This window comes from Camellia sinensis, chromosome 8, assembly GCF_055761805.1.
Source record: "Camellia sinensis isolate YWXY chromosome 8, ASM5576180v1, whole genome shotgun sequence".
Lineage (NCBI taxonomy): Eukaryota > Viridiplantae > Streptophyta > Magnoliopsida > Ericales > Theaceae > Camellia > Camellia sinensis.
The window spans coordinates 182,742,528-182,754,560 of record NC_138968.1 but is presented as its reverse complement, the minus strand read 5'-3'; positions in this window follow the sequence as shown (position 1 = coordinate 182,754,560).

Sequence of the window (12,033 nt, the reverse complement as noted above, 5' to 3'; positions counted from 1 at the left end):
ATTAAAGTTTAATGTTTTGATAATAATCATGTGTTGGACTTTTAAAAGAATTTTTTTTATACTTGTTCTTAATACATTAAAGTGTTATTATGATGGATAATAATCATATGTGTTGAACTTTTCAAGAAATTTATATGTACTTCACAATTATTTCTATATATGTGAATTGTGATTTTTAAATGTCTTATTTTTTTATATTATATTAAAGTTTAATATTTTGATAATAATCATATGTGTTGGACTTTTTAAGAAATTTTTTAAAGTTTAATATTTTGATAATAATCATATGTGTTGCAATTTTTAAGAAATTCATATATGTTGGATTTTTCAAGAATTTTTTTTATACTTGTTTTTAATGCATTAAAATATTATTATGAAGGATAATAATCATATGTGTTAGGACTTTTCAAGAAATTCATATGTGTTGAACTTTTCAAAGAATTTTTTTTTTTTTTTTGCTTATTCTTAATACATTAAAGTGTTATTATGAGGGCAAGGCTTGAGAGTTTATAGAAGTTAATAAATACTAAGATTTTTTTTTTTAAATCAAAAAATGTAGAAATTTATATTGGGATATTGGAGCTTCCACAAGCCTTGGTAGTTAGAAACCCTTTTTTCCTTAATATATTTACTAGCCTATCACTCGTACTATGCACGGGATAATTATAGATTTTTATATTTGTTTTAATTTTTTTTTAATATATAAATTATGTTTTTTTAAGATTTTTTATAAAAATAATTTAAAAATCTTATCATAAACTATAGTGTACAAGAGAAATTAAAAAGGCTACTGCAGTAACTATATACGGGCTGTATCTATAATTATTTATGTGAGGGGATTTTAAATGCTAATCAGAGATTTTGACCAAATTAATAAATGCAAGTATGTAAATTGAGAAAAGTTAATAAATGCTGATCAAGAGATTTTGACCAAATCAATAAATGCTGAGGTTTTTTTTTTTAAATCAAAAATTTAGAAACTAAGATTGAGAGATTGGAGCTCCCACAAGACTTGGGGTTTAGAAACCCCATTTTTCTTAATATATTTACAATTATCTATATATGTAAATTGCGATTTTTAAATATCTTTTTTTTTTTTAAATGTCTTCTTTTTTTTCTTTTTTATATTATATTAAAGTTTAAAGTTGAAAAGTTTAATCATATGTGTTGGACTTTTTAAGGAATTAAATGTCCTCTTTTTTTTATTATATTATATTAAAGTTTAATATTTTGATAATAATCATATGTGTTGGACTTTTCAAGAAATTTTTTTTATGCTTGTTCTTAATACATTAAAGTGTTATTATGAGGGATAATAATCATATGTATTGGGACTTTTCAAGGAATTCTTGTGTTGGATTTCAAAAAAAAAAATTATACTTGTTCTTAATGCATTAAAGTGTTATTATGAAGGTAAGACTTGGGGGTTGGGAGAAGTTAATAAATGCTAAGGTTTTTTTTTTTTTTTTTCAATCAAAAAATCAGAAAAATTAGATTGGGAGATTGGATCTCCCACAAGACTTGGGGTTAAAAACCCCCTTTTCCTTAATATATAGTAAGTATAGATAGATGTATGTATACATACAAAGCACAATACACGAGTATTTAATAAATGTATTCATGCATTCATCCTTATTTTGATTATGAAAAGATTTGAATAAATATAGAAAATAACAACACAAAAGATTTACTTAAACTAATGTCATCACATTATCATTTTCAGAATCACCACTCTACCTCCTCACCGCCACACCTCCACCTCTAACCCCTCTACTACCCCACCATTACTACCATCACTATTGCTTTCTTCTCCTTTTCTCTACCCCATCATTATTGCTACCACCCAACCACCACTTTTATTTATGTGTTGAACTTTTCAAAGAATTTTTTTTTTTTTTGCTTATTCTTAATAAATTAAAGTGTTATTAGGAGGGTAAGGCTTGAGAGTTGGGAGAAGTTAATAAATGCTAAGATTTTTTTTTTTAAATCAAAAAATCTAGAAATTTAGATTGTGATATTGGAGCTCTCACAAGCCTTGGTAGTTAGAAACCCTTTTTTCCTTAATATATTTACTAGCCTATCAGTTGTGCTATGCACGGGATAATTTTAGATATTTGTATTTGTTTTAGATTTTTTTAATATATAAATTATGTTTTTTAAGACTTTTTATAAAAATAATTTAACAATCTTATCACTAATCATAGTGTATGAGAGAAGTTGAAAAGGGTACTACAGTAATTATACACAGATTGTATCAATAATTATTTGTATGAGGTGATTTTAAATGCTGAACAGAAGTTTTTCGACCAAATCAATAAATGCAGGCATATGGAAAGACATGTGGATTGAAAAAAGTTAATAAATGCTGATCAGAGAATTTTGACCAAATTAATAAATGCTGAATTTTTTTTAAATAAAAAATTTAAAAAATTCAGATTGGGATATTGAAGCTTCCATAGGCCCTGGGATTTAAAAACTCCCTTTTGCTTAATATATAGTACTAACATATCACTCGTGCTATGCACGGATTGTGTTTACAATTATCTATATATGTGAATTGCGATTTTTAAATATCTTTTTTTTTTTAACTGCCTTCTTTTTTTCCTTTTTTATATTATATTAAAGTTTAATATTTTGATAATAATCATATGTGTTAGACTTTTCAAGAAATTAAATGTCTTTTTTTATTATATTATATTAAAATTTAATATTTTGATAATAATCATATGTGTTGGACTTTTCAAGAATTTTTTTTTATACTTGCTCTTAATGCATTAAAGTGTTATTATGAGGGATAATAATAATATATGTTGGGACTTTTCAAGAAATTCATATGTGTCAGATTTTAAAGAATTTTTTCTATGTTTGTTTTTAATACATTAAAGTGTTATTACGAGGGTAGGACTTGGGAGTTGGGAGAAGTTAATAAATGCTAAGATTTTTTTTTTTAAATCAAAAAATCAGAAAAATTAGATTGGGAGATTGGAGCTCCCACAAGACTTGGGGTTAAAAACCCCTTTTTACTTAATATATAATATAGATAGATGTATGTATACATACAAAACACAATACACGAGTATTCAATAAATGTATTCATGCATTCATCCTTATTTTGATTATGAAAAAATTTGAATAAATATAGAAAATAACAACACAAAAGATTTACTTAAACTAATGTCATCACATTATCATTTTCAGAATCACCACTCTACCTCCTCATCGCCTCACCTCCACCTCTAGCTCCTCTACTACCCCATCACTACTACCATCACTATTGCCTCATTCTCTTTTTCTCTACCCCATTATTATCGCTACCACCCCACCAGCACCCAACCACCACTTTTATTTATTTTTTTTTTTTATTTTTTATTACCACTCGTGCTATGCACTGATTGTGTTTACAATTATCTATATATGTGAATTGCGATTTTTAAATGTCTTTTTTTTTTAAATATCTTCTTTTTTTCCTTTTTTATATTATATTAAAGTTTAATATTTTGATAATAATCATATGTGTTAGACTTTTTAAGGAATTAAATGTCTTTTTTTTATTATATTATATTAAAATTTAATATTTTGATAATAATCATATGTGTTGGACTTTTCAAGAAATTTTTTTTATGCTTGTTCTTAATGCATTAAAGTGTTTTATGAGGGATAACAATCATATGTGTTGAGACTTTTCAGGGAATTCAATGTGTTGGATTTCAAAGAATTTTTTTTATGTTTGTTCTTAATGCATTAAAGTGTTATTATGAGGGTAAGATTTGGAGGTTAGGAGAAGTTAATAAATAGTAAGGTTTTTTTTTTTTAAATAAAAAAACAGGAAATTTAAATTGGGAGATTGGAGCTCCCACAAAACTTGAGGTTAAAAACCCCCTTTTACTTAATATATAGTATAGATTTTAGCCTAAGACTAAAAAGTTTTGTTTGGGATAAATTTTTTTTAATTTTTTTAACTTTTGTAAAAAAAAAATAAAATAATTATAATTTAAATGTGATATTTTATCTTATTATTTTTTTCACATATTTTATCTTTTTATAACTAAAATAACCTCCTTAACATGCCAAATGAAGGCTCAGTAGCACCCTTTTTCGTAACCCAGTCCCTAGCTACTTCAACTTCTTATTTTGTTTTTATTTGTTTTGAAAACATTTGCAGCAAACATATTGTTTGACTTTCGTTCGGGAATAAGTTATTTTACTAATTTTTTAATTTTTTATAAAAGAATATGTAAAAAAGTAGAGAAGTGATGTGACTAGTTTTAGTTAACTTTTTAATTTTTTGACTAAAATAGTCACTCCCCAAACGAGGCCCATGAGCAAAGTTTTTTGTTTTTGATTTTTTAAAAAAATGATCAATTAATAGAGATTCAATTGTAGTTGTTAAAGAAAATGAATAGAAATTAATAAATTTTACAAATTCTTTGATATGAAAAATTATAATATGCAGAAATAAACTTTAAAATTTGAATCAGAATTAACTTGAATAATACTATAACAACTAGAGTAAACTATCAATAGGTCCTAATAATTACACTTAATTCACATTAAGTCCTGTTGAAAATAAATCTTAGTAAAATTATCGCTAAAAATTGACAATTAGTGACTTTTTTTATCATATTTTTTATAAATTGTTGCTAAAACTTATAATTAGTGACTTATTAGTGACTTTTTTTATGACAAATTTTTTTTCATAGAACGTATAAGACAATAAATTCACTTATTAAGACCTACCCGTACGTACCTCTAATAAATAATTCATGTGATTAAAACTATTTACGAAATTTATATTAGTTTCTATATTGTTGTAAATGGAGTTGGTAGGGGCTCACACCCACGCCATCACTGTTTCCCCGTTCAATGACCAAAACAGGACACATCCACTCTCCTCGGCCCCTCACCTCCCCAATAAGTCTTCATGCAGAGAACCCATCTTTATCACCCATCCCCTCTCTCTCTGTCTCTCTGTCTCTCCTATCTTTATCCCCTTTCCTATCTCTTATTGTGGCTATGGTGATGACATGTCACCTCAGTTTTAAATTATTATGATGGTACCACTTAAGCAACACACAGATTTCCCTCAAAGCAATAAGAGAGTGGCAGATGGGATTACATCACGTGGGCTTGCCACATGGCTCTCAGCTGTCCAAGAAATTATTCGATGTCTATATAAAAGTAAAGTTGAATTTCATTTATTAGCTGATATGTTTTATATTATTCTCTAAAATTTTAACAAAAAAATTAGATTTTTAATAACTAATATTAAATAGAGCAAGCAGAGAATATAATAATATAACCTCAAGGGTTGAATGAGTTGGTAAGGCCTCTGCGTGACTCAAGATCTTAAATTCAAAATTTATACTAATTCTTTGATTGAAATTTGGAGGTGAGCGATGAATTCCTCAACATCTCCCCTAAATTGACTTAAAAGGTTAGATCATATATGAATCTAACCTTGAGAATTTCCAGTCAAATATATATATAGTTTTTAAAGAGATAGCGTAACATATATTAATTGATGAATTAAATAAATCAAAAATCAACCAATAACTTCTCCGTCAAATATAATTATTATATATATATATATATATTTTGAAAAATTAGTTTAAGATCACTCTCTCATTTTTAGTAATAAAAGAGATTCACAATATTATTTTATGATGTCTAAGATCCCTCAACCCAACATCCATATATGACAGAGAAATTTGACTCTCTCAAATCAAAGCTCATTTCTCTCTCTCTCCAAACTCTTCTACTTAACAAAAATAGAGACTCATCTCCATTCCTAACCCTCGAGCGTTCAACAATTTCATCTCCATCTTTGCACAAAACCCCAAATGCATCCAAAACAAACTTCCACCGCGAGTTTCTCACTTCGCCGAACTTCGCTGACAGCGGCTTTTTCCGACGGTTCCTCCAGCGGTGGGCCATAAACTAGACATCGAAGTTCTCAAACTTTCTCTACATTCCTTTCGGAGATGAGCTGAAGGAGAAGTTCAGATATATAAATCTCACCGGCGATCGTCTCTAGCTTGAAGGACTGAGTTCTCCGATACCTTGGCAATCAGCTCTGTTCGGTTCAATCGATAGGACATCGTTATCGGTGAGAGATGCGAAAAAGATTCTAATGGCTTCGCAGTTTGAGAAGGTGAGATCGGAGTTGAGACAAATGGTGATGAACTCAATTTCATACTCGGAGCTAGAATTCTCACGGATATGCATTTCTGATCAACATATTGAAATTCAAATTCCAAACCCTCCAATTAACGCCGAGAAATTCGATGCCTGTAATTTGAATTCAACAGCTCGACATCTCAATGATTTTGTGCTCATGGTTCAGGTTCTTCATTAATTGATTTCTCTTTGCATAAAAACACATTTTAATTTATATATATATATATATATATATATATATGTATATTAGTTGTTGTTGCTGCTTATTCACCCATATTTGGGATGAAGTTCTAGTTTGGTTAGTGAAAATTATTGTGCTAAAATTTCTCTAGTTTGGTTAAAACAATTTTCTCTAGTTTAAAATTGTGAACAAACACAGAGAAATTTGTGAAAAGTTAGAGAAATTTCAGTTCTTTGTAAACAAAGCCAGAGAAATATGTGAACAAAGTCAAAGAAATTTCAATTTTCTCTAGATTTCTCTGGTTTGAATCGAGAGAAATTCTCCTTTCAGTGAATCTCTCTTTCTTCTTGGATGAATATTGCAGTCTGTATGATGAAAACTTTCATGATCAATATGATGAACTTAAGGGATATGGTCAATGGAAAACTGGGGTTTTCAATTTGGAGGATGAGAGTGTTAGGCCATTAGTCTTTTATCCTGACTTTGTTAACATTTTTTTGCCTCTCCCAACTTGGCTGCTTGCCTCAAATTCATCTTCATACCTGTCTTGACAGTAAAGTTTCAAATACTCTATTATTATTTTTTTAAGCCCTCTAAAGTTTTTATTTTGAATCATTATTACAGTCCCTTGTTGTTTGAACTTAGAGAAATTCTTATGAAAATCAAATAAATTCTCTGAAAATTCAGAGAAAATCTCTAGACTTCAGAGAATTCTCTGGGAAGTCCAGAGAAATTTCGTAGAGAAATTCTTTGAATCAAATTTTTTCTAAATCGATATTTAGAGACTTTAGATATTATAAAAATATTATATATATTTTATGATATAAAATTTTAATATTAGGAATCTTAAAAAAAAAATTCTATTTTTTATTTGTAAATCAATTCTTAATACTTATCTACTAGTAAAGAAGGAGAAAGATGTGATAACATTTGTTTGAAGCCAATGACACGGAGGAGGCATCCGGAACCGTAAGAAAAGAAAGGACAAAAAAAGGCCCAACTATGGACATCGGATTCGTATGCTTTAAAAATCAGGACCCAGAATGGGTGTCATGTGGCTCTCCACCCTTTGTGGACCATAACTTACCATGTATGCTGAATCCGATTTTACACGTCATCATTATCCATGGACCCTCCACCGCCACCAAGATCAACAAGTAATAGCCGAGGATTAGAAATTCATAATTTAAGACTAATGTTTATCTTTTATTGGCAAAAATGTTTGCGATCTTTAATTAGAGGTTTCACTAGTGATGTGATAGTAAGTCTCACATCCACTGCTATTGTTAGTGTTGTTTATTTGTTTTTTTTTTTTTACCTCATTAGAGGTGTGTTTAGAGCCTTTAAATTAGAGATCTCTACCATCACTGATTTGATTGAGAATTTTAAAGAGATTTTTTTTTATATAAAATTAGATAAATTATAGGTATATATTCTATTAACATTTCATCTATTTTTTTTTTTTTTTACAAATTACTTCTTAGATTTCTAAACAAACACAACGTAAATATATCTATAATGATGTGAAAAGGGAGATAGGGCCTACACAATTAAGTGAGTGACAAATCAAATATTGACATTTATCCTATCATATTATTGTAGTTCATATTATAAAATAAAATAAAATAAATTGTGAGCCTTAAACATTTTCCTTAGTAGTACCCAACTTTTTTTTTTCTTTTTTTATTCCTTTCATTTCACTACTATATTAATATTAGGCCTTGCTTGAGAATTATGATTTTTAACCAAATTAAATTTCTTAATTTTTTTTTATATCTTTTCATAAAAAATTAAAAAATCAATTAAAATAATCAAATTCTTAAACTAGACCTTAGTATAAAAAGAACCACTCATATATATTCTTAATACAATATTATCATATGAAACAATAACAAAAAAAATATCATCATTGTAACATATACTTAAAAATATGTAATTTCTTCACTTTGGTTTGTAAATTGTTAATTTTATTAATTTCATTCCTAAATACTATAATGTATGTCATATATATTAAATCAAAATGACAAGACCGCAATAAAAAGATGTTTCACTCACTTACTCCACATCCTCCACGTGCATTTTTGTCGTCTTACTACTAACTTGTCGAAAAATAAAAGAAAATAAAAACCAAAAGGGAGATGATAGATTGATATGTACTCAACACATGAAATATTTCTAATAATCAAATTACATAAGTTACACAATTAAAATACAGTAGAATAATATTATGATAATTAAATGCGATGTGAATATCAAATTTTAAATAGGTTAATGTTTAAGTTAGCCTATCATATGATGAAGCTCATGAAATATGATCGTGAGTATGCAATCCTAACATTATTTAACCTCTATTTGAGAATTAAATATTTTAATTAATTTTTTATTTTTTTATAAAAATATGAATAAAAAAATAATATTTTTTTTTATAATTTATAGTAATTTTTTTTTTGACTAAAATCTTAAGTTTTCAAAAAATGTTAGTTAGAAACACGTCAAATAATATTCAAATGTCAAGATGATGAATCGAAGTTGGGTTATCACAAGGCTCTATCCTAATGTGTAAAACATCTTATAAATATATATATATATATATTGAATGATTTTTATGAATAAAATTTGGAAAATAAAAAGTCAAAATAATTAAAATCAAACCCATAAACTTTCAGATGACATTCGATCAAATCAATATCCGTTAGCTCGAATATCAGCAGTTAGTTACATCTATACAAACTGACTACTATGCATATCGGGAGTTGAGCTAGCAACGTTTTGACCAGCTCGGCACTTGGGTTCATGATGAAGCGTTCGAGACTCAAATATTGATGCATGCCTTATTTGAACTTTGTCCATCGTCAGGTTCTAATTAGTAAATGACTGTTTTATTTCTTTGTTTTTATTTTTATTTATTTATTTATTTTCTCTTCCTTTATACTATAGTCATCAAAAAAAAAAAATGTGTGTGTTCTGTTTGTCTTTGCTTAACTAGATGTGCACTTACGCCATATAGTAATATCCTCTCTCTCTCTCTCTCTCTCTCTCTCTCTCTCTCTCTTTACTATCTACTTCAAATTTGCTTACATTGAGAACAATGTTATATTCCAGTTAAGGGGTGATGGTGTATTTATACTTGGCTCATAATTCATAATTCATGTTTGTACTTGCTTCACTTGATTGCACCACTTCACTTAATGTTAGTTTTTTGCTAGTAAGGTGGTGATATGAGCATATGTTAATTAGGGAACATAGTGGACTTATATGAAAATGGTTTATTGGGTAAATACTCGCATGTGATATTTGCACTACGGTAGTTGTTTGTATTTGTGGTATTAGTAGACTTGTCATGAGTATGCCTTCATTTACATGAACACACTGTCATAGTGGTGACCTCTCTATTATAATCTCTGATGCACATCATTGATAATTGCCCCGTGTTGTAGGAAAAGAATAAATAAGTAGCATTGATTCTCTAAATAAAAAATAAATGACTTGTTTGGATTCGTAATATTTTTAACTCGAATTATTAAGCCTGTAGAGGCATCTTTACATCTAGTGCCCTAAAACTGTTTGGTTTGGGAGTCATTAGCCCAATACTTGCTACATGGGTTAATTAGAAAACTTAAGGGATCTAAACATTACATAGTTAAGCAAAAACAAGAAAAATGACTTGTTCGGATCCGTAGCATTTTTAACTCGAGTTATTAAGCCCACAGGGGTGTTTTCACACTTAGTGTCCTAAAATCATCTAGTTTGGGAGTCACTGGCCCAATGCTTGCTACATGGGTTGATTAGAAAGCTTAATGGATCAAGGCATTACACAGTTTTGAAGAAGGAAAAAAGAAATTAAGAATCCTAGTTGTAAAAGTTTAGTGTTTTTTTTCCCTTTCCTGTATGTGTTAGGTGTTATTGTGAGTTATATTAGGCTATTATAGTGAACAGTTAACTAGTTATAGGGACCGCACTTTACACCAAGGGCACTGATGATGTGTTTACTAATATTCATAAGTATAGGGGACTTAACTTTTGTAATGCTGAATTATAGTTTTTTGTTCAATAGATTCCTTCATGCTTGTCCACTGCGTCTTTAATGACTTATCATGTCTTAATATCGCACTGTAATTGACACATAAGTTAATTCTTGGGTGGAGTAGTGTGGTTAATTGTTGTTGGGCAAATGTGAATATGTTGATGTTTGTAAATATCATTTCTGGAAACCTTCATGAGACTATATTTGTCCAATTGAGGTAACTTTCTAGTTTAAAGGCTTGTTGCATATGTTAAATGCAATCTTGATCCCTACAAAAGTGGCTTAAAGTTATTTCATTTGTCTTATTTATTTTGTTTTGCTCGAGAACTAGCAAAATGTAAGTTGGGAAATGTGATATAGGCCGAAATGTACCACATTGAGGTCGTTTAAGTTACATTTATAGTCTTTGGATTTTGATTATTTAGCGAAGATGATATGTTTTGTATACTTGTGCAGATTTGGAAAGCACCACGCAAATTCAAGCGAAATGTGGCACACAAGCAAATTTTCGGCTCAAGCAATGGAATTTCTCAGCCTGCCATCTCATCGCTCGTGCGGCTAGACTTAACGCACGTGCGGCCCATCACCGCTCGAGCAAAAAATATAGGCACTCAAGTGGCCAACCTAGGGACACGTGCGCAGAATTTTGATTTCGTTTTACTAAGAATAAAAGAAGGAAAAATAGGCTGGAGAAGGGTTCTGAAATTTTCCAAAAGAGATGAGGGGCTAGGGTTTGAAGATAAGGATTTCAAGCTTCAAGAAGATCTTCCGTGATGATTTTCTCTTCCTTTACCTCTACCTCTACCTCTTCTCACTCCTCTATGAGTGGTTAGTTCTTCTATTTCTAGGGTTTTGATGAAACCCTAGCAAAGTAAATAGGGTTTTTCTCTTTGGTTTTCATTGTTATAATGGTTTGAAGAGTTGTATGGTATTCAAGAAATTTTAAAATATATTTTCTATTATTTTCTTCAAGTATTCTATTTTCTATGATTGCTGAATACTTTCTATATAATACATTTTTTCTTTTTCTTTTCAAATCACTTCTCAAATCCCCAATCAAACACAACGCAAATGTATCCACAATGATGTGAAAAAGGAGATGGGGCCTACACAATTAAGTGAGTGACAAATTAAATGTTGACATCTATCCTATCACATCATTATAGGTCAAATTAAAATAAATAAATAAATAAATAAAAATTGTGAGCCTTAAATATTTTCCTTAGTAGTATCCAACTTTTATTTTTTTTTTATTCCTTTCATTTCATCTGTCACTACTATATTAATATTAGGCTTTGCTGGGAACCATGATTTTTAACCAAATTAAATTTCTCTAATTTTTTTTTTTTACATATTTTTATAAAAAATTAAAAAATGAACTAAAATAGTCAAATTCTCAAATAAGATCTTAATATAATAAGAACCACTTATATATATTCTTAATACAATATTATCATATGAAACGATAATAAAAAAATATATTTTAAAAAAATATTATCATTGCAACATATGCTTAAAAATATGTAACTTTATCACTTTGGTTTGTAAATTGTTAATTTTATTAATTTCATTCTTCAATACTATAATTTACGTCCTATATATTAAATCAAAATGACAAGACCCCTACAAAAAGATGTTTCACTCACTTGCT